Below are 27461 nucleotides of genomic sequence, written 5' to 3'. Positions count from 1 at the left end.
ACTTCTGGAACAATAAATGCCTTTTGTGCATCGCGCTATTCACTGACACAACTCGTCCGACCTAGTATGGCTCTTTCGAAGGGTCGATGATGAAAGAAATCGTGCGTTTATAATTTTTCGTATATATTTCTTAAATTCCATTACATTACTTTGAAAATTCAGATTTAAAAGAAGTATTTATTAACCCGATTATCTTTATTATACTAGAAAAATAAATATTTTTCCCCTTTGGAACTGAAATACAGCATCTAATATAAATATTTTTCATGGTTGTTAATAAGATAATTCGTTTAAAATTCTCTCAAGTACCGTGGCTCAAACTCATGAGAAGCATTTCATTGTTCAATGGAGGAAGACGGTGTATGAGTGTTTTATTGCGGTGGAGAGCGAATAGATCACAGCCTACAAAGGTTCTGAATGTCCACTCAAATGTGATATCTCGAGTGCAGAGACTAAAATTATCCCGAATTACTCTGCAAGTTTGTCCAAATGTCACAACACAAGCAGATGAATATCTGGCTGTAACTGCCAGGCGACATAGGGATATGTCTTATGGCAGTTGGCCCGGACGACAGAAATTTTCTGTCGTCTGAGCAGCAACTGTCTTTTTGCGGCCTTCCTCAGGGCGGAACATTTCTTATCGCAAAGAAGGCCCCGTTTCATCTGGTATCGGGAACATGATAGTTGATGTTCATTGATTAGTTTGAATTATTCAGTCTATAGAGGCTCAAGTATGCTTAGCTGTAGGGAGAGGTAAAGAGATCTGACACCAAGAGTCTGATGGTCTTAGTAAGCAAAGTGTGCAGTGCATGTACAGAGTTTTATGTCTTCAAGATGCAGATATACACTGCTTTCCAACGTGTAAGTGGACACTAAATGAAGAAACATGTGATCAGAAAATGAATTTTTTAATATCGATTATGAACTGGAATCTTACCACACTCCTGCATTAAGGCTGGGGGTAGTTCTCTGCTTGAACTACTTGCTCTGTCCCCTCACTTGTTCCAAAACATCCCAAAAATGTACCTGTTGGATTCATATCTGGATCGGCGATGGTTTCACCATATTATTGCCCTCATGGATAACACAGTTGGTATAGGCACCTCCCCGCATCTGGTGGAAAAGACAGAGTTCGAATCCCGTCAGTGACGCGAGGAATTTTATGGGCCTTTTGAAAAACGTGGCCGAGTTCGTCTGTCTCAGGCGAGGGTAACAAGGTTTTTTCTCCTCGAAACTCGAGTTTTTCGTCCAGCAAACAGCAGATCAATCACAGGACACACATACTATTTACAGTAATATTATATATGGAGAAATATGGCCTAAGTCACCGATGCGCCTACAACACCCACACACCCGCAATATCACCACTGAACTTTCTCTCAGTGCAGTATAATCTGGATGAAACCGTTCTTTGGAAATACGCCATACCCCGATTCAATCTGATGAATCATGCTACTTAGTCCAGGAATCAGGTGCATCCACCTGATACTTGGATTCTGTAGTGATTCATCTGTCCACATCACTTTCTGCCAATGTTTCCGTTCTTTCTACAAGAATAGGTGTTGACGTGCATTGCTAAAAGGAAGCACGTCTGTAACCGAGTCACTGCCAGACCAAAGCTTTCTTGGTGTCACGTGATTTCCTTTCACTGTGTGTTTGAATTGTCAACTTTCTCTGGATGTTCTTACCACTGATTTACCTAGGTTGAGATGAATGGTCATGTTGCCTTCTGGTATTCATTGTTACTCGATATTTCCAAGAATGGATTTTAGATGTCCCACTCTCTTCGTTATCTGGCAGATGGACATGCCTGCTGTTCACAATGAAATCCATTGCATGTTGTAGGGTGGCTGTATTATATATATTCGAGAACTGTGACAGATATGAGACATAGGGTCGAAATCCTTGAACCATGTTTCGGAATTTTAAGGGGTGCAACGCTTTCTTCTGATGGACATTAATACTTTTACTGTAGAGCGTAAATAGAGGAGGACTTTTTTCAGAGTGGGGATATTTCCGATCGGAGTGGCCTCAGACGTCTTTAGAGTTGAAGACTGGTGACTTCAGAGCTGATTTCAATGTATGAGATGATCTGGGAAGACAGATTTCAATTCATCACACAATCCTACAACGTTACATGAGTTAGGAACTATTCTTCTGAACGCGTGCGCTTCTTTTGTTGAGTTGTCAGCGGTACTCATACTTTCAATTAAAGTTTACAAAATTCCTTGCTGGATCTCATTTTCAGGTACATATGAGGTAATCTGCGTAGGCAAGAAATGATACTTGAGTTGCATTGTAACAGTCTGCCATTCCAGTTTTATTGACTGTTATCCTTTATATTGCACCCTCGTGGGTAGCACAGTTGGTAGGATCGCCATCTTCCCATTTTCCACACCGGGTGGAGAAGACCTGAGTTCGAGATCCCATCGATCTGTATAACTATATCGTCCTTTTAAAAAATTACAATTATTGAACAAAAGTTATCTGTACCTAGAAATCGCTATATAAAGTTGTCCACGAGTAAAAACGCCTAATTTGTTGATAGTGTGACCCCGATATTTGTTGATTGTGATGATAAAAGCCAAGAAATTGTCTTCTCTTCAAAGAAAATGGCAAGTTAGTTTCGCTATAAACTAAATTATTTCTCGGGATTTGAAAATCAGTGGGAAAAGTTTTTGGAAATCTTTTTTAGAATTTTTTTTTCTTTAAATTTCAGAGTTACTTCTAAATAAACCCTATTTCAAAAGGAATCAGGTCAGAGAAAATCAGTTGTAAAATTTTTTTTGGAATTTTTTTTTTTAATTTGAATTTTAATGCTAAATAAAACCTATTGCGAAATCAGGTCAAAAGCTTGTTTAATATTTGATTTATTCAAGTTCAAAGAGCGTCACAGACAGTGGGACACGAACAGGATGGTAATGATTGACCACTGATATCTTCCAGAACTCAAGCTCTAAAAGACAATAAACAAAATGAGTCGACTTCATGGTTATGGTTGTTAAAGAGCTCGATGTTGCGATCTCAGCACTTTGCATGTGGCACAGTCTCACCAACAGCTGTGCTCAGAGAAACTCAGCTGGTCGTTCTGTTATCTTACTCATAAACAAGTGTGTGAACCCCGGGGAATATTCACATGTCGCCGTCTACCTGTAATTCTGCGTATTTTTGCCAGATTTATACGAATAAGACTACAATGCTGTGTTCGCACGATTTCTTTGCCTTTATTTGGCGATCTTACCTGCTTCTTCCGGACTTCACAAAGAAGGACGAAGACACTTGGCCATGCCTTAGCAGGGTGTAAAAAGGTGAACCCAAGGCACTTCCTGTCACACGAGGGTTCCACTGTTCTCATGGAGATGGGGTTCTTTGTGATTGGGGAGAAAGAAAATAGAACAAGGGAAAAAGGATGATGGGAGGAAGTATCGAGGGGAAAGGACGAGGGGGGTCGTTCCCTGGACGAAAGCAAGCTTCTTGGAGGCACCTGCTAGAGTACGAAGGGTTGAGACTATTGGTCCTTGTCCACTTCCACCCCTCGCTTCTAGTTTCCCATATTTAGGAAAAGTTACGCCCGTGTAGCCGTTTTCCTGTGTTCTGGAAAGGTAGCCACGCGCACACAAGTCCCACGCTCAGGTGAGTTTGACGGTGAGATACAGAACTTTATTTCCTCCCTCTCCGGTTTCCTTCCCATCCTAATTACTGCTAAAAGACACTTTGCTTCCTGTGTAGCTAGAATTACGTTCCTTCACAGCAGATGGCGCGGGCTCAAGTGGGGACAGCTATCTTTGGTAGTGGCATGGGTCTTATGGTCTCATCACTGTGTGCGTGCGTGTGGAAGGAAGAAAGAAAGAAAGGGGGGGGGGTGCTCTGTCAGTGGAACTTCCAATAAAATTACAATTTATATCGGTAGGCAGACTGTAACGCTATTGTCAGCAAAGAAAGCTCAACTATAGTTATTTTACAATAAATACAGTATTTTCAGTAAATTAAAATACAGTTCACCTTCATAAGTCTCAAACAAGACGAAAAACTTCTTGACTTCTAGGCAGAGGTAATAGTTGTTGCTTTGCTTTATAAAAAATTCAGTTAATAATTTTGTGTAATGAAAATGTAAGTTTATTTTGTGAATTACAAATGTTTCGAAGTGTATATCTATTTTCAAACACCTGATTAATAGTTTTGTTATTCTTTTATAAGCCAGATAAATATTTCGCGTAAGCCCTTTTGTGCAATACATTCTGTGTCACAGCGTACGAATGTTGCTTAAACGTTGCATTTTAAATTGATTTTCTGTTTATTTTTTTTAAAGTGTGTGACGGAAAAATAAGAATCAGTTTTTATCTAAATAAAATTTCCCTTTATATGCCGACACATAACATCCCCGTATTTAGCAGTTATGTGGGTTTGAATGACGGTCAGCTCAGATGCGTGTAAACAAACCCAGTACCATTCTTTAATCATACCAGTTTTTAGGTGTCGTAAATTTTTTGCAAAAGTGGACTCGTAGCGCATAGACTTCTGGGATTTGATGTTTACTAGTTTACTCTTTATTGATGAGCAGGCAAGTGGTCAAACGCGAGGGTTCAGTAGTACACGTGTTTGGGTTTATCGTGGTTCTAGTCCTTGTGATTGCAAAATACGATGCTGTTTTGGTATTCTATCTACTCTGTAAGCTCCTTTGACCCTGTGTGGTGTTCCTGAGTATAGCCGGGAAAAATATTTAATTTATCTAGTATTTTAAAGTTCAGTAACTATATTTGTTTGCGTTGTTGGACCTATCATTGTTATCCACGTTCCGCAAAAGAAATCTCTCCTCCTGGTTACGAATTCCCCCTAAAAAAGAATTCCGGACATCAACAAACACTTTTCTAGGCCACAAATAAACAACAGTATAAGAGCATACATTTCAGATACTTCCAACTGTACAGGATGTCAAAAACAGACATTCGCTAATCGTAAATTTGGTTGGTTTCTCACCAAGCCGAAACAACGCTTGTTACTCTAAGGGCCTCTAAAAATATGTGCGCCAGGGTCTCAGACTAGCTAAATAACAGTTTAGTTGCGCAATATAATATCAATCGCTGCAAGAAACATTACTTATCTTACTTGCAGCGATTCCAACAATTCAGTGTCAAAACTACTGAAATGTCTGGAAATCTGATAAAGTTGACACAGGGCCGGCGCGAGCATGAATGTCGTACCTAAAGATATTGTAAATAATCGCTCACTGTACGATCCACCAGGTACAGTGTCCGCACCCATTATGTAAACAGCAAAGTTTTTACTTCCCCTGTTATTACCAAGGTAGGCAGCAGCGAAGGGCAGTCCGATTTCTGCTTATGCACCAACTGTAGCAGTTCTAGAATCTGGAGCCGTAAGCAGTTTTCCTGGGTGTGGCTGGCGAACAGTCTAACAGTACCTGCATGCCTAAAGGGTAGCTGTGACAGCAATCCCACGTGTCCGAGGGATTGATGAGTCGCGATTAGCAAATTGCAAGTCTTTGTCTTCTGCGGGATCAAGGTTATGCACTATTAGAGCAATCAAATTAATTAAGCGCTTTTATGAAGGGCCCTGGGGTGGTGTGCCAGACTGCCGAATAAGTATTGTTGGTTCGAGCACGCAATAAACTCCTGCCAGACAGTGGGCAGTCGCTTTGCGACCAGACGACAACCAACGCTTCGTCAAAAGTGTCATATACGTAGATGGTTTATTATATTTCCTGCTCACACTTTCTGATAAAATACACCTAGAAGTTACTTTCACAAAGATAAAAAGCAGCAATCTTATTTTATTATCGTTCAAAAATGGAATTTCCAAGAATTAAATTTCTTTGTAAGTCTTCAAGGTGCAGATGAATGTAGAAGTGTTCGGGGAATCTAGAAACCCCTTCTCCCTAGCTCCCTCCTGGATCCTGTTTAAGGAAAAAAACAAACTTGTGTTTATTTCGTTGTCAGTGACCCTCGACTTCGTTGAGCATCTGTTAGTCTATCTGCGTGACCTTTGACTTAATTAAGGCAATCTGTTGTCCAAACGTTTTCATTCTTAGGTGACAAGGTGTAGGTTTTGGTCCCCTACAAATCACGATTTCTACCAAGAATTTTTGCTGTTCATATTGAGCAGCCCAACTGACATTCTGAACTTATGAACTGTCAGAAGAATGGACAGGTGACGACGAAAGACCTTCCCCGGCCTTGGAGAAGCAGCCGGCTGTTTTGGGATGGGGCATGGGGTGGGGGAAACATGTAAAGGAGCGTTCTCTTTCCCTCCAGCGTACGAGAAGAGGGAGAAAATCTACTGCAAAGCCAGGTGCGCGCGTGGGTAACTTTCACTTGAGGCCTAGAGGCTGACGCCAGTGTACACCATAAGTAATTGGATGTGTACCACAAGAACGTGCTCACCTCACCATCTGCGATAGTGCGATAGGACTTCGTTTAACAGGTCGTAGCGCTGATACTGCTTTAAGCATACTATTTCCAATAAAATGTGCTTAATATTATCATAAAACGAACAAAAAAAATGTTTTATCTCAGATCTTTTATAATGAGTGGTGGCGCCATCTTTTGATCATAAATGTAATTACTCTTTCCTAAAAATGTAAGTATAAAAATGCAATTTTTACTTCATTTTCCAGTTATTTCTAAATCTAAATTAATATATTTAGAAAGAAAAAAGTACTTATAGTTATTTTATAATAAAATAAATAAAATAGTATGTTTTTTCTTAAAAATATATTTATTAAGAAAAAAATATTTTTGTTTTATTATCGGATTGTGCAGGAAGGTTCATTACAAAATTCTCTCAGTTTTCACGCCTTGGTTGATTAGCAACAAAGGAAAGAACGTGGTGTGACGAAATCAATTAGTTGAATGTTGCAAGAAGCCAAACGAAATTATTGTTAACGGCTGCCAACAAAAGCTGAATGCAGCGCCACCTTTACATTTTCCATATTATGATTGAGCATTGTTTTTTTTTTTTATATTTTATTCTCGCTGTTTATTTGTATCTTTCCACGCAAACAAAATAAATTCTAGTTATTGCAACTGCCACTCAGTATTTCGTGTTTTTTTTTATTTTATTTTATCACCAAGTTAACGGGCTGCGAGATTTACAAAAACTAGCCTCGTTACTTTTTTTTTTTTTGTGTTTTCTTTTTTTATTTTTGTAGGCCATCATTAGGGAACGTTAGGTGGGGCGTTTCTGCAAACTTTATCCACATGGCGTCTCGTGTTGTCTAATTCGGGCAACGGAACAAAAAACCAGTACACGTGGAGTACAGAAAGCCAGTTCGTCGTCTGCCTGTTGGCCTCCCAAACGAGAGATTTTTTTTTGTGTGTGTTTTTAACAGTAGGCCGTCATTTTCCTCGTAATAAGAGGCATTCTTGCTAAAACATGTGACCCCTTATCGTAGCGACGAACACGTTGTCAGAAGGATTCTTATGCAACTTAACCTTTTCACCTTAACATATTCGTCAGCAGCTTGCGCTAAACTGACATCAACTTTTAAGTGGTCCGCGTCTTCTGTGTCTTAGTGGCGTTGTTTTCTGGGACTTAACTGGTCTGTTTATCCGGCACCGTTGCAGGAGAAGGAAGATTCTATTCGGGAAGATGTGTTTTGAAGCGTCTTGATGAAAACGGGTAGTGGAGTGAGGCAAAGAACCCTAAGAGATTTGACACCAGTTAGTGTAATCTCTGCTCTTTCTCGAAGTTGATGAATGACTCGGGGACGCGAACTGCCGACGGAAAATAACCTTCCCGTCTCTGCCTCCTCTCTAAAGTAATCCATCTGTAACTAGGAAGAAACAATATGGATATCATCCCACGCGTTATAATAAGTAGCATTAATAATATGCATACCGAACTACCGAGCAAAATCTGTTATTGGCTGTTGTAGCGAAGGCACTTGTGATAAGTGCGAGTTCGAATCGGGTTTCAGGTTCATTTCTTGTATCCTGACACAAGAGGTGCCACTCGTGAAATGGGAGCTGCCCATCTCATCCTTCTAGTCTGTCCTTTGTTAAGAAACAGTACCTCTTTAATGGGTTGGTTCAGTAGTGGCGTTTACGCTGTTGTTAAAAGGGTGGAAACTTTCATTACCGTCACAATCTGTCTGCTAAGTTGTGAAATGCTTCTGATTTCCAGTAAGTATAAAAAAAAAAAAAAAAGTTATGATGGGTTCTATATGAAGGGGATGTAACTAAGATTTTTTTCGGAGTCCTTGAACAAATTGTAAAGAACGTGTTCCTCGTCTGTGTTGTCGAAATAGGTTATCTGTGTTCACGCTTCATTTGGCCAACTCTATGCCAAGGACGAAAGGGTATTCTTACCACGAAAGACTTCAGTTCTACAAATTGCAGTGCTTGGAACCTAAGCATCTGCGAGGAGACTTGATTGAAGTGCTTAAGGCTTTAAATGGATTGAGTAAACTAAATTTTGATGGCATCCTTATTCTCGCTCAGACAGTAAACACAAGGGGACATAAATTTAAAAAGGATAATTGTAGGATGGATATGCCAAAATTGGTTTTCAGCCAGAGAGTGGTTGATATAATTCTATTGCTCAATCCATTAATTGCCATGCATTTTTAACGTCTGTAGCGCTTCCTTGCTTATATCCGGGAATAAGCCCTCATATAATCCACCTTCCTTTTGATTTTTGGGAAGGAATGATAGATACTTTTTTTTAACTTCATGGAAATCGTTTAAAATAAAAATTAAAAAAAAAAATCATTATTTAACAAAAAAGGGAGTGAATGCCCCCCCCCCCCAAAAGCAAGCGTAGTATGTTAAGGGGCGCAGGTTTTCAATTTATATACTAACCATTATTTCATAAACTCCGCAGAAAAGAAAAATCAGTATTATCTACCAAAATGTTGATGAACTGTGAAAAAAGCTCGAAAAGGGGACTTCGCTTATTTAAGCAGGCTCCTCTCCAAAGCGCGTTATAACGGGAGTTTGCGTATACCAGTAATTCCACACCGTTACGTGCTCCATGCACGCTAGTCCAAACCCCCCATCCTTCCTTAAGAACCCTTCTAGAGGTCAGACCCCTAGGTGAAAACCTTTGTATTTTGCAAAATACTCCAAGATTTCTTTTAATTAGGAAATCTGGTTTTCCAGGTGTCTGATCACCATAGATTGAAATATTCTCAAAATTGGTCCTGGTGTCCCGAAAGTTTCTTTTTGAGAGACTCTTAAATGTTCCAGTTTTCCGAAATTTTAAAGGTAATTGCTTATCCAGCAGTTTTTATCCTTCTCTATTTACTGCAATTCATTTTCAATCGTAAAATAGATCTGCCAAATGCGACTTGGCAAAATACTTTCGCATTTCCTAGTGCTGGAAAAGAAACCACTTAAGCGCATAAGTTCACCAAGAACTCATTGTAAAAAAAAAAAAGGATGACAACTGGGCAAATACTTCCCTTCCCTTTTCTATAAGAGGTCTTAGTAGTGCAGATTTTGAGTGTACTCGCTGTGCCACCTGCAGAGCATACTCCTATGGTTAAAAGGCGGAATTCCACGTGGACAGTGGAGAGACAATCTGCGTTGTGTGGTGCGACAGCCTGTCTTTCAGTCACCATTCGGGGATGCAATGCTTTCATTACCATTGAAGCACACTTCCACGTTTATAAACGTGCCAGAGATGATTAAAATGCTCAAATTCTTGCAAAAATTTACCAGATAACAAATTGAGGGAGAAGAATTGATATAATTTAAAGATACTTAAAACTACTTGTGAATACCGAGATAAATGGATTGAATCCTTCACACATCCCCCTCAAAAAGCATCCATTTCATAAATTTAAATTTATGAAATGTGTGCTTTTAAAAGTACACCAGTTTGGGATGAAATACCAGTTATGCGTAAAAATATCCATATGGAATTTAACACTAATTTATATTTTAATCTCTGAATAAATAATGTTACAGGACATACCTGTCCATGCTAGGTGTTTTATATGATGAAGCATCATATAATTGGACAGTAAAATGTTGGCCCATATGAGGTAGACTGCCACAGAAAACACGGAATTTTGTTTTTTGATCTGTGTGAAATTTTTTCGAGTCCAAGTGGCAATGTTTTTTTTTTTCCTCCCTCCATAGTTCAACAACTCCGCACGTGCACATACGATTCATTCTGGGAACGGAAAACCCGTCAAAAATAGAATGTGCTTGAATTTCCTGTGTTTACGAAATGTGTCGACAGAGGGATTGCACACAGTAAAGGGGAGGGAGGGGTATTTCTAGCTTAGCTACGAAAGCATGAGTGGAAGATATGAACCATGAAACTTACTGCACATCCTATTCATCCTCTTTTTCTTTTAGAGTGCTGCTGAGAGAGAGTCCGTGGAGGCAAGGAACGTCGGCCCTCTCCATTCAGGTGCCCGGTAATGGGCGGAAGTAACTTCCTTAGAGTCTCAGCATTCTTGGGACTCATACATCCGGTGGAGGGAGCAGGAGGAAGTAGGCGTTTCGTGAGGGTGTCAGCTGACGAGCAAACTACCAGACATGGAAATCGGTGATCTATACGTCGATGATTGACCCCTAACTCACTGTTCTCTCGTAACTGCTTGACGCTTGTCAATAACTTGCGCTATCGAATATCTGGAATGAGTACCCAATACCCATTATGGACCTCTAAATAACATGTTCAGTGTAGGAGGAGTTGAATGTGGGTGCAGGTGAACGATACGTAGTCCAGAATTCTTTGGGGTGATTTTAGTAGACCAGAGATCCTCAGACTTTTATCTCTTGATCCTCCTTAAAATATTTCCTAAATTTCACGTGCCCCCATCTTCTAAAACAAGTGCCAATAAACAGATATGGCACAAAATTGCTATAAAAATATGCTTGGGATTAGTAGGATGGTTTGTCTGTATCTCGTTTAAAGAAAAAACATAAAAGAACACGTCCCCTCAAAGAAACCAAGTGTAGCCCCTTGAGGGAGCCCTCAAGGGGCTACACTTTGGGAGGTTCTGGAGTAGACATTAACCCCTGAGTACTCTTATACTTTCTTATTCTTTGATTTCAAGTAAAGTCAGTTCTCTATAATTTTGACCATTATAATTAACTTTTTTAATATATATATCTTTTTTTTTTTATTTGCAGGTTGTTCCAGAAGTTTCCAAACCAACCAAAGATGTCCATGTGATAAGTGCTGCCACCAAGTGGTTTAAAAGAATATAAGGTGCCTTCATTGTTCACTTACTTGTGGTAGCTGATAATAATCTCTCCCTGCCATCACTACAATGGATGATCTTCAGGCAGCAAACCGAAAAAAGAAAAAGAAAAGAAAAAAAAACACACATCAGAGAAACAGAACTTATGATTTCAAGAAATCGGACTCCAATTTTTTCATCTATTGCTTTCACGTATAATATGAATTGTTTAATAACTTTTTCTCTTGTTCTGTTTTAATAATTGCATAAAAATGCTCAAAATAACTTCAAATAATCCAAAACTAATTATCATATGGTATATAATTACAAATTTATGTAGTTTAAGATGTATTTTTTTTCCCTATAAGATTTTCAACATTACTCCATATTGTGAGGAGCGTGCGCAGTACTACCTAATTAATTAAGGTAATTAAAGGCCAATATAGAATGAGTTATAAGTTTATCTTGTTAAAACTGGCAAAAAATTAACGTATGTGTGCGTGTATATAACTTCGAGCCATTTTAAAATGTTCAAAAATTGCAATTTAATTATTTCTACAATATTGAATATTTAATTTAGGTGATTCACCTTTCAAAATAATGGAGTAGACATTAACCTCTATATAATATCACTCTTGTAGAATCAAACGTCGCATATAAGCGAAAATTAACGCAAAATAAGATAAAATAGTGTATAAAGAAATGTCAAATGAAAAGGGGAAAAAAAAAAGAAAAAAACAGTAGCTGTACATAGTTGTACATAAATCAGTGTGACTTATTGATAAGTATTTAAGATAGGAACTACTGGTGGATCACATCAGCTTATGATCTCACATGGTTCATCCATTGCCTGTTGGTGTTGGCAAGCTAAAGTTTCCAGAAGGCAAGTGATGGACTCTTATATTATCAACTTTCTTTTCTTCCTGTACAGTTCTAGAATAGTTTGTAGATTTGCAGTTCGTTTTCCCTGGTCAAAAATGGTGCAAAGTCCAGTGTTCTGGATTTCTCTTTGGTAGGTACTTCGTTCAGAAGTGAGCGCATTAAGATTTAGCATTTTTCTTTCGCTTAAAGTGAAGAAATCAATTCTGTTTTTTCATCTGTCGTATTAACTGGTGTTTTACTAAAACCTTATATTACTTAGCGATTTCTCTTTTACTATTAGAGATGTGTTAGTGGCTGCTGAAGCCTAAGTTTTGTGTATTTAGTTTCATATCAAAGAGATACTTCGATGTATTATATCCAAACAATTGATCTCATTTTTTCCATTCCGTAATATTTGTTTTAAGAAGAAAATTATAAGCGTTTTTTGTTAATATTTCATAAATAATCCACAGACACTAACCTATTTTTCATGTTGTAATAAATAACCTTATTTTTAATTATATTTAGGTATGAAAGACCATTTTTTATTGTGTGGGCTATAAATACTCCCGGGCAACCATTTTAACCAAAAAATGATCTCATGTATTTTCTTGTTGGGACTAGTCAGTAGCTGTAGCGGATGGGTGGCGACCGAAAAACAACTCTTTTATTTAAAAAAACAAACAAAAAAACTGTCATTCTATAATCCATGTCAAAGGTCCATGGAACTTCAGAAAGTGAAAATGCCTGTTCAAGTTTTTGTCCGTAATTGGAAAAATTACTCAAAAGTATGGCAAGAAGAGAACATTTCATGATCGATTTTTATTAATTTTCAACACTACGGTTTGCGTTGGAGTTAAATGATCAAAAACTCATTGAAATATTGGATATACTTTTTGAATTTAAGGACTCAAATCGAGGTTGACGATGTACAGGTTGAACAGGATCGAGTTAATACTTAGATTACTGCCGAGAGTCCATGTTTTTAATGGTACGTTAACTTTTAAATTCTATGGATCATTATCTCTTAATTCGGTACGTAATTTGTATTGGAATTCTGAAATTAGAAATACAAGATTTTACAATTAAATTCCAGGATGGTCAATTTAAAGAAACACTAATCGTCAGAACGAAAGAAATTTTTCAATGCCCTGAGCAACTTGGGAAATCGCTGATAGAGCTGTTAAGAACATTTTTTAAACGCATTTGACTGTTGCCAATTTCTCTAATGTCCTTTAAGCATGGATAATCTGCTCAGAATATGGCCCAGCGTTGTCATACAACAAGAATCTGAAATCTTACTAACTAGTGAAAAACACAAACCAAAACTTGGAGTAAAAATTGTTTTACTCTATTTTTCTTCAGTTAATGCAATAACGCTTTGGACAACACAAAGGCTCTAACACGACTACATGCAAACAACTTACAATAAGCAAATTGATTTGTAGAAGGAAGAGGACAAATAGGCCAGCTGCCAAAGAACATTGCATTATGGTCCTACATGCTTTTACATAACTGCAATGGACTCAGTTTTCGAACTTAAGCACTCGTGGATGGTACAGTGCAGTCAGGGGTGAATCTAGGTTCTCAGGTCTGACGTTCTTAGTGGGCCCTTTTAGGTGGTAGTATAATGTGCATGGCACAGTCAGTTAACTCAATGTGGTATCACTTCCTGGATAATATAATCTGTCAATTAAGATAACAATCACGGTTTTGATTGTGTGCCACTTACTGTGCCACAACCACGGTCGTGGCACAGTAAGAGCATTCTAATCGTGAAAACATTTCGATTTGTAGAGGGTTTTGGTTGAAAAGTTGCTTCAAGGTCGTAATAATCCTTAATCATTTAAAAATTCGAATGGCAGGTCTGTTGTACTGTAAATAATAAATAAATTACAAATTAACAATATCCTAACACACGTACACACAAAAAAAAAAAAAAATACAAGTTAGGTATTTGGGGGCCCCTGGAATTGATGGGGACAAGGGCTTAAGCACTATTAGCCATGCTTGGTCCACTCCTGGGTACAGTCCCTCCCACCGGGTGAAAAAGGCCTAGGTCAGAATCCAATCAGTGACTCGAGGAATTTTATGATCTCAAAGGGAAGGGCAACATTCGTTAAAATTCCATGTTTTTTTTTTTTTTTTCCTTCCCCCCAAAAAACTCGGGTTTTAGTCCAGCAAACTGATCGAAATTTTTTTTTTTTTTTTTTTAATGAAAACCCCAAACACGAAAGGTATTAGATTAGAAGCTATCTATAGTACTTAGTACCGTGCGTGGCTTGAAGGTTGAGAAGATGAAAGATTTTTATTGACATAATTTAAGCTTGAATTTCTGTAGATTGTAATATGTAAAATACCCAGTTAGAGACCATATACTGACGCCTCATAGCTTTAGTTGCTTTAGCGCTTAACACACACCCATCTAACATAACCTAAACTGGAACTTAATTGTGAAAATGATAAAACGTTAGCGGATCATAAATTTTTGTTCGATTTTGATCTTGATTAAACAAGCTGACTGATAATTTTCTTAGCACTGTTTAATGAGATTGGTTACGTGTTACAGTTTGATATATCCACTTAGACAAACTAGTTTATCAGGGACTTAACAGCGGTTTTAGGAATGGTGACCAACATGGCCGACGACTCAGTTTAGTAACCGTTTTATGATCTCAAAGGGAAGGGCAACATTCGTTAAAATTAGCGATCGCGTCCTTTTTCAATTTTAAGAGTTCAGAAAGGCTCCCGAGTGTTCAAAATGTCTCCCTACCCCTTCAAACTGTTAAAATGGTTGGTTGAGGTTGGATAGCCAATGGTGCAAGTTTGTCTTTCAGTCCTCACGTGCAACAGGTTTGGGTGTAGTCCCTTTGTATTTTTTTTTTTTTTTTTTAATAGCAGCTAGCGATGGACAAGCACTTTGTGCTGTGAATGTACATAATGTATAACCCTACCCTGCTTTATGCCTTATGAATAGTTTGTTATGTGATGATAGCAATAAAGGAATTTAACAATGGATTAAGCATTGGTGTTTTTTCTTTTTAAAATTATTTAAGAATACATTTACCATACATTTATCTAGCGGTTAACATGTTCTTGTAAGTATACAAGGGTCAAAACGATTAGATCACTGGACAACCTACCATTTCGTCAAATACTCTACCATGTTGAATGACTCATCTCCATGAATTTCAGCTTCAAAAAACAACAGACACCTGTTGGCAGTGGCAGGTTCAGGGTAGGGGCACGTGGCCCCTGTCATTTTTTGGAAAATATACACCAATTCCCTTTAGCTATAAAAAAGTTATTTTATTTTATTTTTTTTTTTCATTGTTAACATAAAGTTTCATCTATTTTTGCATTGTGGCTCAGCTATTTTCAACTGACTACAGTTGGCAACACTGATGCTAATGTGATCGGCATTCTACTGCGCAAAGTGGTACCCCTGTCACAAATGGTGCCCCTCCTGTCATTTTTTTTTCTGGATCTGCCACTGCCTGTTATCATAATAAAGCATCTGAAAGTGCCATCTGTCGGATTTTCCCGCGTCTACTGCTTGGAAAGTCATCGGGAGACTGGAAGGAGGAGACCACAAAATGTCGTCCATGGCTTGGTGTGCACAAAGCGTCATGACCAGGTGTGGAATTGATTCCATGAAAGCTAGACCATCCATAGATGACCAGGTGAAGGTCATAGACTATCAAGATCGCAGTCTCTGTCTATCTGGGTAGCGGTCAAACATCGAAATTTACACTTGAGTGCCACCAGCTGAGTTACTCGGACACTTTGTAACAGCGACAATTGTGACCCTGTGTTAAGAGAAATCGTTTGCATAGGCTCGTATAAAATTCATTCGAGAAGATGCCACTGGTCGTAATTGGACTGACGAGGAACGGCCGTGTGTTCTTACAGACAAGTACAGATACAGTCTGCAGTAGGACTCGTCAAGTCCTATGGTTGGTAAAAAAGGAACCTGAATTGACCCTGTATATGCACAGAAACGGTTGCTTTGGAGGTGAATTGCTTGCTGATATGGGATGGCATTAGTCTGTTAGACTGAAGCCATTCATTTAAATGACAAATAGCATCGTGTAAATCTAATATTAATATTAGTATATAATGGGAATGAATTGATTACGAGGTACAGATTACTTCTCGGTAAACGGACACATGGTCCATCCTGATTTTCTTCTGTATATACTACCCTACCGAAGGAATTCGGACATAGAGTAAATGCTACGAACGGGTTATAGCAAAGGTATAATAAATAAGCGGCTGCAGGCGGTAAGGTATTTCAAATCGGCTTAATTGTCATTCGACAAAGATTTTCAGCCATAAGCTCTATTGTCGCAGAGTCAATCAGATCTAGATAGGAAAAAGATGGAAGTAGGTGTGCTCAAATACCCAAGTAGGCAAAGAAAATTGATGGATAGGAATCAAAGATTCCTGAAGAGAGTGGTGAAAGCGAGCTGAGAAATGTCCTTGCAAAACGTTCCAAATGATCCCGTGGATCATCTGTAGGCGGCAAGAAGCTGCACAGCACAGGTTCTAATGGCAGAAGACCACAACAAACACCAGACGTCTTCGCTATGGTGCCTAGCCCATCGTTCTTAGACTATAAGATAGTGCAAACGAGACCTTTGGAGTGAGGAGTCGCGTTTCAAAATCGCCAGGACGGACGTCGATTGTGTCTGGCGAGTGACTGAGGAATGTATCTGCTGTAGTGTATTCTACTAACAATAGAGTGTAGAAGCAGCGTCGTAGTATTGGGATGCTTCTTACGGTTCAGACTCGTACTGCTGGTTGTAGTGTAAAATGCCATCAATATGTCTTGGTCATTTCCAGGTACCCATACTCAGGAGATCCATGGAAGTGGGTTCTTCATGTTCCGGATATTAATGCTCTGTTGGATACAGAGAGCACTGTAAAAACCTGTTTTTAGGAAAACGAAGTCTGCCAACTTAGACAACTTGCTTAGCAGACCCAATGTATGGACCTAAATCTGATCGATCACCATTGGGAGAAAGTGGATGCCGGATCGGGGCACGTCCAATGCATCCATCTTTTAGAGCTGAACTTCAGAAGAGGGACGTAACGACCGAAGGAGGAATTGTATTTTTTAAAATACAATTCCTCCGTAAATTGTAAAATTTTTTACCTGCTACAAGGAATCAATCAAATGTGTTCCACAAAGGATCACTACTGCCATTAGGTCAAAAGGTGACAGCATACCATAGTAATTTATTCATTAAAACGTGTGCTTTTACAAGTTCACAGGTTCTTAGAAGAGTGGAGGAAACGGGCGCGCATAAAGTCAAATTAACACTTGACCATTCCAGTTAATAAGACTTGCTGCGTTTTGCATGCTCTGTTACAGTTGGGTGTATAATTTTAAATTTTAAAATGCACTACGAACTGATGGTATGACCAAAATGGATCAAGGTGTATTGATTCACATTTAATTGCTGAATAGCAAGAACCACAAAAAATGCATAATGCTTGGCGTTATGTGGTGAAGGTTGTATAGTACACTGCTCGACAAAATTAACAACAAAATGTTTTTCATGAATATTTTATTGTGAACAGTGTCGCCGAAGACGAACATTTGATATAAAAAATGAAATGCAAATTCCGAGTATCCAATAGAAATCGATCGACCACCTTGCAGTGCCGCAAATTATTCATGGCTATAAAAACACGCGTTGCGACCACATCACTTCATCCCGGTTTTTTGGCTTGCTCAGTGGGACAACCACATCATTACTCATGTTGGCAAGTCATTGCCGTTTGGATGATTCATTGAAATGGCTGGCCCGTAAGCCGGGTATTCGCAGGCGGAGGTGGCGCGTTGGCTTAATATGTCATGCAGTGTCATCCACGGTACTGGAAGTACTTGAAACAGGAACCATTACAAGAGGAGCTGGTCGAGTTTGCCCGAAGGCTACTTCAACCAGAACAGACCGCTACTGGCTCGAACAGCAAGATGAAACCCTACAATGTCTTATCATCAACTGTCTATTGAGGTTGCTGCGGCCACAGATGAAAGCATTTCCTACTGGACTGTGTTAAGAAGGCTCAATTCAAGTGGACTCTCCGCAAGGAAGTCAATGGTTTATGTTCTATTGACCCCAAACCACAGCAGAGCTCGTCGAAACTGGTGCCTTCAACGTGGGCCCTGGCAAATGGGATACAGTTCTGTTTGTTGATGATACCCGTTTTAGCCTACAAACAGATTCTAGGCGTTATTTCATCTGGAGACAACGAGGAATGCGGCACCATCCATCAGTGAAAGAAACCCTTATGGTAGAGGTGGTGGTGTTGTCGTGTGGGGCGGAATAATGATCAACGGCCACACTCCTCATGTTTTCGATAGGGGTACCTTAACCCCAGGGGCTCACATCTGGTGAGTATGGGCTTGGCACACCCAGGGTCCTGAGCTGGATATCATCATTCTTCCCTTTCTTGGTGATTTCTTTCTACTTCTCTCTTTCTCTCAGGGTAATAAGGAATTTTTTTTTTTGGCCGGTGCAGCATAAGCCCCAGGCTTCCTTGCACCATATGGCTAATAATAACAATAATAATAACTGCACTGAGGTACCGAGAAGAGATCCGCGAACCCTATGTGTGACTTTTTAGGGATGCGATGGCTCAGATTTTCTTTCCATGCAAGACAAACGCCACTTCACATAGAACTCAAGTGGTGGAGGAATATCCTGAAACTAAAGATATCCAACGACTGTCATGACCAGCACGATCACCAGACTTAAATCCGCTCGAACATTTGTGGGAATGCCTTCGGGAATCGCATTTCACGCCTGCAGCCAACTTCTCAGTTACTTGGAAAATGCATTACGAACCGATGGTATGAACAAAATGGATTTTGTGGAGCTAAGGTCTTCGGTGGTGGAAGAATGGGATTTGATGCCACAGAATCTTATAACCACCCTTATATCGAACATGTGTCACCACAGTCAGGCCTGTTTAGCCGTTGGAGGGGATCGTACGCCGTACTGATGTCATGTCACCATATTTTCGAGCCACTTGTATCATGATCTTTTTGGTAATTCTTATACAACCCTTATCCTGTCCGAAGTGTCTTGCTGTCTTCTCATTTCATCGTTATTCTACGGTACACCACCATCCCAAATTTTGTCCCGCTTCATCGTAAGCTGTACGAGCTACACGACGTTTTCTATATGTTCTCTTAATTTTATCGAACAATGTAGCACAGTGGTTATAATTACTGTCTTTTCCACATTGTGTGGTAAAAGTCAGAGAGAATCCCGAGGATGGCAAGATTTTTTTCACCCAGAGTCTTGGGATTTTTCTCGTATAAACAGGAAATCCGACCAGATAACCACTTTTTTTTAGTAATAATGCTGTTGTATTAGTAGAGTTTTAGGGGCATTAGCGACTAAGGCCATATTGCTCCGTGTACACTGTAAATTGTAATCAATTTCTGTTTACTGAACGAAAAACACGAATTTCCGGGAGGAAAAAAACCATGCTACCTCGCCTGAGACCGACTAACTCGTCCACGTTGTGAAAAAGGTCCAAAAAAATTCCTCACTTCATCGACGTGACTCCAAATCAGGTCTTTTCCGCCTGGTATGGGGGAGGATGACAGCGATTTTACCAACTGTGTTGCCCATGAGGGCAGCATTGTTGAAGCCAAAGCAACTAAATCATGTCTTGTTCCCCCCAATCGTAATAACGCGATCAATTTGTGAAACAAACAAAAAAAAAAAAAAAAGGTTATAAAAATTCCTTGCTTCACCGGATTCGAATTCAGGCCTCTTCTTCCGGTCTGGGAGGATATTAAATGTAACCAATATGCCACTGCGAGGATTTTGGAAAAAAAATAGATTATATAAGCAATGGGATGCTTGTCTAAATGATAAAGGTGATCCAGTTTAAATTGAATGATCTCTTAATCCTTGAAAAGACCCGACGATCACAGAGCACGTACAAAAGTAAAAACCTGGAGTGGTAAAGCATTCTCTTTGATCGGTCCTTTTGTTTTTTTCAAAGCATTGAGAAAACATCGTTTACGAATTGGGCTGCACAACCTAATAGAGATCACGCAAGAAGTGTGTTTTCTGTAGTCCGATAGTACAGCAGATGATTAGTAATTTAGTGCATTTTCAAAACAGCTAGCATTCCATGATCAACTGGAAATACAGTATATGTATATTGCTCCGTTGCCCATAGAAGATCAATATGGCAGAAGAGATAAACAATCCCAAATGTACAGAATTTGCTCTCTCACATCGGATGGAAAAAGCCAGTTCATTTCCGTGAATGAGGGGAGGAATTTTTATCCGCTTTGGTGTAAAGTGGCTAAGTTAGTCGATCTCTAGCGAGGGTTGCATGGTTTAAGTTCTGAAACTCGGTTTTACGTCCAGCAAAAAGCAAAACCACCAAAGAACACACGCAATTACATACACAATGTACCGATGCTCCATGGTCTTAATTTGCTTTAAGTGCATAACACTCACGCACATAACATAAGAAGATATATGCCACTATTATTAACAGAGATTAAGGACCGGGCTGTAGCTACACATTTTCAGTAACTTCTGATAGAAAAGACAATAATTTAAATGCAAAAAAGACGGGTAGCTCCATTGAGCTCTTCATGATATAGTCGGTTTACCAAGTTCCAGTCATAGATTCCAGTTCCATGGGAGACTGGAACAATTTTTCCAAGTTTTTTTTTAATCATAATTGTATTTAGCTGATCTCAGGAGGAGGGGGAAATCCCTTTGAGTTTTTCTGGACTTTTTTAGCCCAATTAGGACGTCTCCAGACGAACTGGTAATATGAACTGGCATACCATATTGTTATAGCCCATGCGTCAATAAATTCCCATTCAAATCATAGTGAACAATGGATGAAACATGTTTACTGTGATTTCAAATATTTTTGTACTTTCATTCGATCAATGTGCTTTTTACCGGATAGATGGCAGCACTATATTGCTCTTTTCCACAAATCTGCAAAGAATAAAAAATATCGAATTATTAGTGTTTATAAATCTATTTTGGTATGAATAAGACAGAGCGAATGCAAATGTGGACATTTATAAACGATATTAAAATTAATTTTAGTATCTAAGAAAATCAATGGGAGTTTATTACTGATACTGTTATTTATTCATTATTATATATATATATATATATATATTTTTTTTTTTTAATTTTATTTTGGATGGCACAAAACACAAGTGATATTTGAAGTGGAAACAATTCATGAATGTCGTCGAAATTTTCTTACAGGAAGAAAAGAGGGGGTTAGATGGTTTACGAAAAGTAGTTTCTGTCCGTTCTGCAGGTTAGCAACAGAGATAAAGTAATGCCTAAATTCTTGGGTCGGGGGGTCCAATTCTTTTCGAATGTATAGCATTTCATTCAACAGTTACTCATCAGTAACACATACCATTAAAATGAGAGAAGTGAGCACGCTCTGTAATTAAGTTTTTTAAGTGTAAGTTTAAAGCTTTTATAAAACTTTTACTGTAGTAAAAAAAGAAAATGTTCAGCCAAGATTTGTGGTTGAAATCATAGATGGCGCCTGTTATCATTGATGTTTCTAGAAAATATTAAGAATATAACATTTTACTAATAATTGATAATTTCTTGGTAGAAAGATGTTTTTGTAACGTTTTCTTGCCAGCTTTTTTCAATAAACTCGGTCATTTTTTTTTTACCTTAAAATTTACGTAGAGTGCAGTGTTGTTTAATCTCTTATTAGAAATAATCCTGATAATCTAATACTTTGGTGTTTTATGCGTGTATATTATTATGCACATGTATTATTTTGGAAAAGTTATAAATTTTATAAGGTCATTGTCAATTTTAGAGAGAAATTTCATTGAAAAAAAAAAAAAAAAACAGGCACAATGTGAACATTGAATTTTCAGTAGTGAGAAAATTTTTCTGAAATTCGCGGGGGTGCTGCCAGACCGCGAATTAAATGATCAGACAGTGGCGGATTTCCGCACAGGCGCACGAGGCGCGCACGTGGGGCCTCTTAAATCAAGGGGGCTTCACGTCTCAAAAAAAAAAAAATAAATAAATAAAATTGTTTCATTTTAAATTTTTACACTCATCTTTATTACCGTTACTGAATAAAACTATAATTTAATATGAGAAGTTAGTAAATTCTTATGCGAATATCCCCACATATTATATGAAATATCTATGCGAACTAAGTGAATCTGAAGTAGAATACATATTATCATTAATGCTAGATTTTATGTATTAATGTTAGATTTGGGAGGGATGGTAGTTGTGTCATTTTTTTCATTTAAACATTAGTTAAAATATGTATGAAAGAATTGCGCAACAAAAATGATTAAAACTGCAACACCAAATCTAGAGCGCGTGCTGTAGTAAAAACGTGCGCGTAGAATGCACACTGTAGTGGTACCGAAAATATTTAGAGGGGGGGGCCTCAAAATTGAATTGCGCCTGGGGCCTCTCAAGTGCTAAATCCGCCACTGTGATCATGTGTATATTTTTCCCAGTGAATACACATAATTCAGGCAGTAAATAAGTAACATTATATTATTTATTTCACTGTAATTTTTATGATTATTGCTTTCCATTCATTCATTTTGTGTAGTGCATTTGAGGAAGAAAACTGATTTTTTGGATTGATATTAATTGTAGCGCGCCTCCCTATAAGCTAGGTACCCTGGGGCGATTGGTCCCTGTAACAGTCCCATGTGCACTGGCATATGACCGTGCACGGCCCTACATGCACAGTAAAACTGGTGTGAGAATCCCCGAGTTTCCTCTGGGATTCTCACACAAGCTCCTTGTTTATTTTTGTGATTATCCGAGCGGTTTGTTAAAAAAATTAGTGGCAGCACAGCCCTGAGTAAAACCCATGTAGGACAAACTATCTTTTTTGGGTTTTATTGTACATCAAATTGGCGCCGCTGTAATGAATTGGCGCTGTAAGCACAATTTAAGATCCGCTGTAAAGAATTAGGCGCTGTAAGCGCATTCTTGGCAGTTATGGTGGGTATGTTTGTGTTTGCTGGCTGTTCAATGTGTTATAAAAGTATCTTAAGTTGTGAAGTTTTAAGTGGTAGAGAAAAGTAAAATTAGAGTTAACTTCTCGATTTGCTGTTATCGTTGCTGAATTGTTTCAGTAAAATTCCTTGTGAATAAAATAGTTGTTAATGGTTCAGTTCAGTCAGGTAACCGTTGAAGAGTTTGTCGTCTGCTCTTTCGGAGTTAGGAAAATGTGTTTGAGAGTTGAAAACAATATGGAATTATTATTAATATAAAGGAGTATTGTGTCTCGTTTTTATTTCATTACTTATAGCAAGATATTAAGAATTTAGTTACCGTATTTTTTCGAATACTCCACTCATTTGAATAAGCAGCGCAACACATTTTTTACTAAATGAATTTTAAAATGTGAATTTATTTTCTACCAGCAGTACAATTTTGAATGGCTTTTGTATTATTTTCGGTTTTTCAGTAATTGTCTTTTATTTATTTCTCACATCTGGTGAGTATGGGCTTGACACACCCAGGTTCCTGAGCTGGATATCATCATTCTTCTGTTTCTTGGTTGTTCTCTTTTGACTCTCTCTATATTAGGGTAACTCGATTTTTTTTTTTTTTTTTTTTTTGGCTGGTGCAACATAAGCCTCAGATTTCCTTGCACCATATGGCTAATAATAATAATATTGCGCCATTGTATATTTGTCTGTATAAGCTTATGTGCAGGATTGGGTTGCCTGATGCCCCGGGCATTGACAAGTCAAGAGCTAACGCGGACCGCTGTGCAGAGTGCATGCCTCTCTCCCAATTGTGTTTATATTCTCATGTAGATGTGAAGGATAAAAAGCAATAACATATAATAAATCAGTAAGATAAAAAATTTTATTAATATAAGTTTGCAGAATTTCTTTGCCGATTATTTAAAAATGTATTTTATTACTTAAAATAACATTAAGCTCTTGGGCAGGTTCCTTGAAGAATTTTGGGTACTGATGCCCTAATCCTAACCCCCCCACCTCATTGTGCTTGCTGATATTTGAGGTTACAGTCAGGAAACAAATTGAGAAAATATCAGACATCTGTATGTCTGGTATCTTCTAATTAAGTTTTACAACTATTATAATTTTGTAAGTTTGTCAATTTTAATTACATTAGTAATTAAAATTGACAAATTTCAATTTTCATTATAATTGACTAGATATTACAGCCGGAAGAGAGTCATGCATTTTCTTGAAAAAAGTAGTAGTTTTTGATGAGATTCAATGGATGTAGTTGTACCAGCGTTACCTTAAATTGTTTCTTCTGCTTTTCGTTTCAATAAAGTTTCAATAAAATTGACATTATGATGTCGCTGGAGGTGATTATGCAGTCCACTAGTACTCCCACCAACTGCTCTGATAGTTTTTGAGCAATGCATACAAACACCTGCATCTTTTCCTTGTGTGCGATTGAAGTAATGCCATGGCGAATTTTTATTCATCACTAAAAATAAAAATGTTTTTTATTTTACTTATCAGTTAAGCAAATTATTTTTATGAATAAAACAGAAACTTGTCCTAATGCAACTCTACCACGACCCCATGACCTACTCTGGCAGCCTGTCTGCACTACACAGAAAACTTCATATCTAACTGAACCCCCAGGTCTCTTTCATTCTCCACTACCCTGAATGTAACATTATCCAGTTGGTACCTTTCTCTGGGGGTTACTGCTATCCATATGCAGTACTTTGCATTTGTTAATGTTAAACATCAGTTGCCACTTCTTAGCCCATCTGCCCAATTTTCCAGATCCTGTTGCAGCAGCATACTGTTATTAACAACCCTCCCAACCTTTGTATCATCTGCAAACTTTGACATTAAGCTTGATATACCTTCATCAATATCATTGATAAATATACAAAACAACAATTGGCCTAACAGCGAACCCTGGAGGACACTGAGAACATTAGTTCATGAAGAGTAGTATCCATTGATTACCACTCTCTGTCTTCTCCCACTTAACCATCCTTTTAATGCTCAAATTCCTTTTATCCATTGTAGCAACCAGTGACTCCATTGTTTTCTCTGGAACAGATGCCAAACTAACAGGTCTGTAATTACTCGTGTCACCCTTTCATCCTCCTTTGTGAATTGGAGATACATTTGCACATCTCCAGTCCATGGGGACCCCCTGACTCCAAGATGTTCTCATAATTATGGCTAAAGGTTTGCTTGCTTACTTTAATATAACTGGATAGATCCCATCCATCCCAGGTGCCTTTCTTATGTTTAACTTCAACAATTTCTCAAATTTCTTTAACAAATTTTTGAACAGGGATATTAAATTTTGATATAAGGATAACGAAAGAAACCATAAAAATCGTGTTGATTGTCGACAACTGCCCCACTAACCTCCACTCAGTAATTTTGAAGCTTACAAGTGCGAAGCTTGTTTTCTTCACTCCGAATACCTCGTCTCAGTGCTTTTTTTGTAAAAAAAAAATTAGGTGCCGGTACTCATTGTTTGCTATCAGGAAAAATTGAAAATTAAAAGGATACGAAAAGTACTCTAAATTTTTATCCTGATATTATTACTTTAGTAGTAATGTTTTTGGAATAAGAATAACAAATTAAGTATATTAACCCACAATTTATTAAGCATAAATTTATTATTCAGATACTTAAAAAAATAAATAAAGTGTGAGTAAAATAAGTAATAAGTAAAAATTAATAAAATAAGTAAAAAAAATAATTTCATAATAAAGTTTTTGTAGAATATTCCAAATTTTTATTAAGTTCTCATCCAACACTATGCCGACTTCTTTTCTTACTGTTTGTGTCTCTTGCTGAATGCCCTTTCCAAATCAGCCACGACTCAACATATTTTGCTGGATCGAAGTGGGTCAGCAGTGGGCCTACAATTTTAAGAAATAGTAATGAAGAAATTGTGTTTGTCATCAACGAAGCTCTGGTAGGGCTGATGATCAGATTCATTTGTGAAAATCCTCGTTCACATTCACTCGATGAAATTGGTATCGTGCTCAGAGTGTCTATCAAATGCTTCAATTTTTCCGAAGCAGTCTTTTCAATTAGGTATTCCCGAAATCAACAAATTGCATCTCTTCATTTAACTGTAACCTAATTGACAATTTTATAACTTCATTTTCACCAAATGCCAACATTTCATGTTCATTTTAAATTTTGTTAATTATCAAAAAAATTCTCATTAAATGTTTTGTTCAGTAAATATAATTGTGTATTATACTTATTAAAATTTTCGAATATTTTTACATATAACAAGATATGGAAAATGTAACACTAATTTTTCTTGAATCACTCAGTGTGGCCGCCCGAAAGAAATCTAACTTTGAATTTTTTTGAATATGGCCCCTGCATGGGAAAAGGTTGGATGCTACTACAGTAGAAGGTTCACCAAAGCCCAGTCTAGAAGGTCAGCATCAGGAATACCCCTTGATTTGCTCATTGTTGACCAGTGCGACTTCTCCGCATGTGGGAAAGGTGGTCAGATAGATTTTACAAGTACTACTAATTTGTAGAATGGTAATCCAGTTAGCTCTCTTAATTCGTGCAGCAGCACTAATTGCCTGAAGGCCAGAAATGCGAACAGTGCATACTCAGTTAAGTCTGTCCTAATCCGTTCGTTATATGAAAATTTTATTCACTCAACGGAAACTACTGTATTTTAAATGTAACTTCCAAGGGAAATTCAAAAAAGTTCGCTATAAAAGAAGTTAGTTAAACAGAGGTCCGACTGATTAATTTAGAATTCTAAAAATAGTTAGTTTTATATAGAAAATATCTTAATAATAGACAGTGAAAAATGCAAATTTCATTAAATAACTTTAAGCTTATTTAAATAGCAGGTAAACATGAAAGAAATTTGCGGAATATTACAAATTTTGAAGTGTACTGCATCCAGATGTCACGCTATCATTAGTAAAGGTGCTAGTACATCATACAACGAAGGGACGGACTGTACAGACCAAGGCATTATTAAGAATTAGAAAAGGCACTACCAAAGGTGCATACTGAAAAAATTATACTGAGAATGTTTTAGATTTGCAGATGTGTGTATCAGAGTTGCCAAAAGTGTGGAGTCAAGATGTGATGGAAACAGAGATTAACAATTGTTTTGCACAAGCAGGTTTTGCTAAAATGTCAGTTAACAGCGATGAGAGGGATGAACTACTACAAGACATTGAGCAACCTTGGGAAGAACTCCAAGTGAGAGGTTTGATCAGTGGATAAATTATTCTTGACAAATTTTTAGGAGTTCATAATGATGTCATAGTAGCTGAATATCCGAGTGACTCCAACATTTTGGAGAGTATTCAAAGAACTAGTGACAATATCTACAATAAGTTGGATGAAAACAAGGGCAATATTAAACCTTCCAAACATGAAATAGCAGCATTTTGAAAC

At 37.9% G+C, this 27461-nt stretch overlaps 1 protein-coding gene across 1 annotated transcript in view; it reads left to right on the top strand.

The window, feature by feature from the left end:
- Window positions 1–11348, top strand: part of dap (cyclin-dependent kinase inhibitor dacapo) — a 28251-nt gene extending 16903 nt beyond the window's left edge. The window contains exon 3 of the mRNA XM_090375064.1: window positions 11106–11348. The gene's annotated coding sequence lies outside the window, so the exon portion shown is untranslated. The remainder of the gene's footprint in view (window positions 1–11105) is intronic.
- Window positions 11349–27461: the final 16113 nt, after the last annotated feature.

This window comes from Mastigoproctus giganteus, chromosome 6 (genome assembly GCF_048544385.1).
Source record: "Mastigoproctus giganteus isolate SK-2022 chromosome 6, ASM4854438v1, whole genome shotgun sequence".
NCBI classification, from domain to species: Eukaryota; Metazoa; Arthropoda; class Arachnida; order Uropygi; family Thelyphonidae; genus Mastigoproctus; species Mastigoproctus giganteus.
This window is presented reverse-complemented; position numbering and strand designations above follow the sequence as displayed.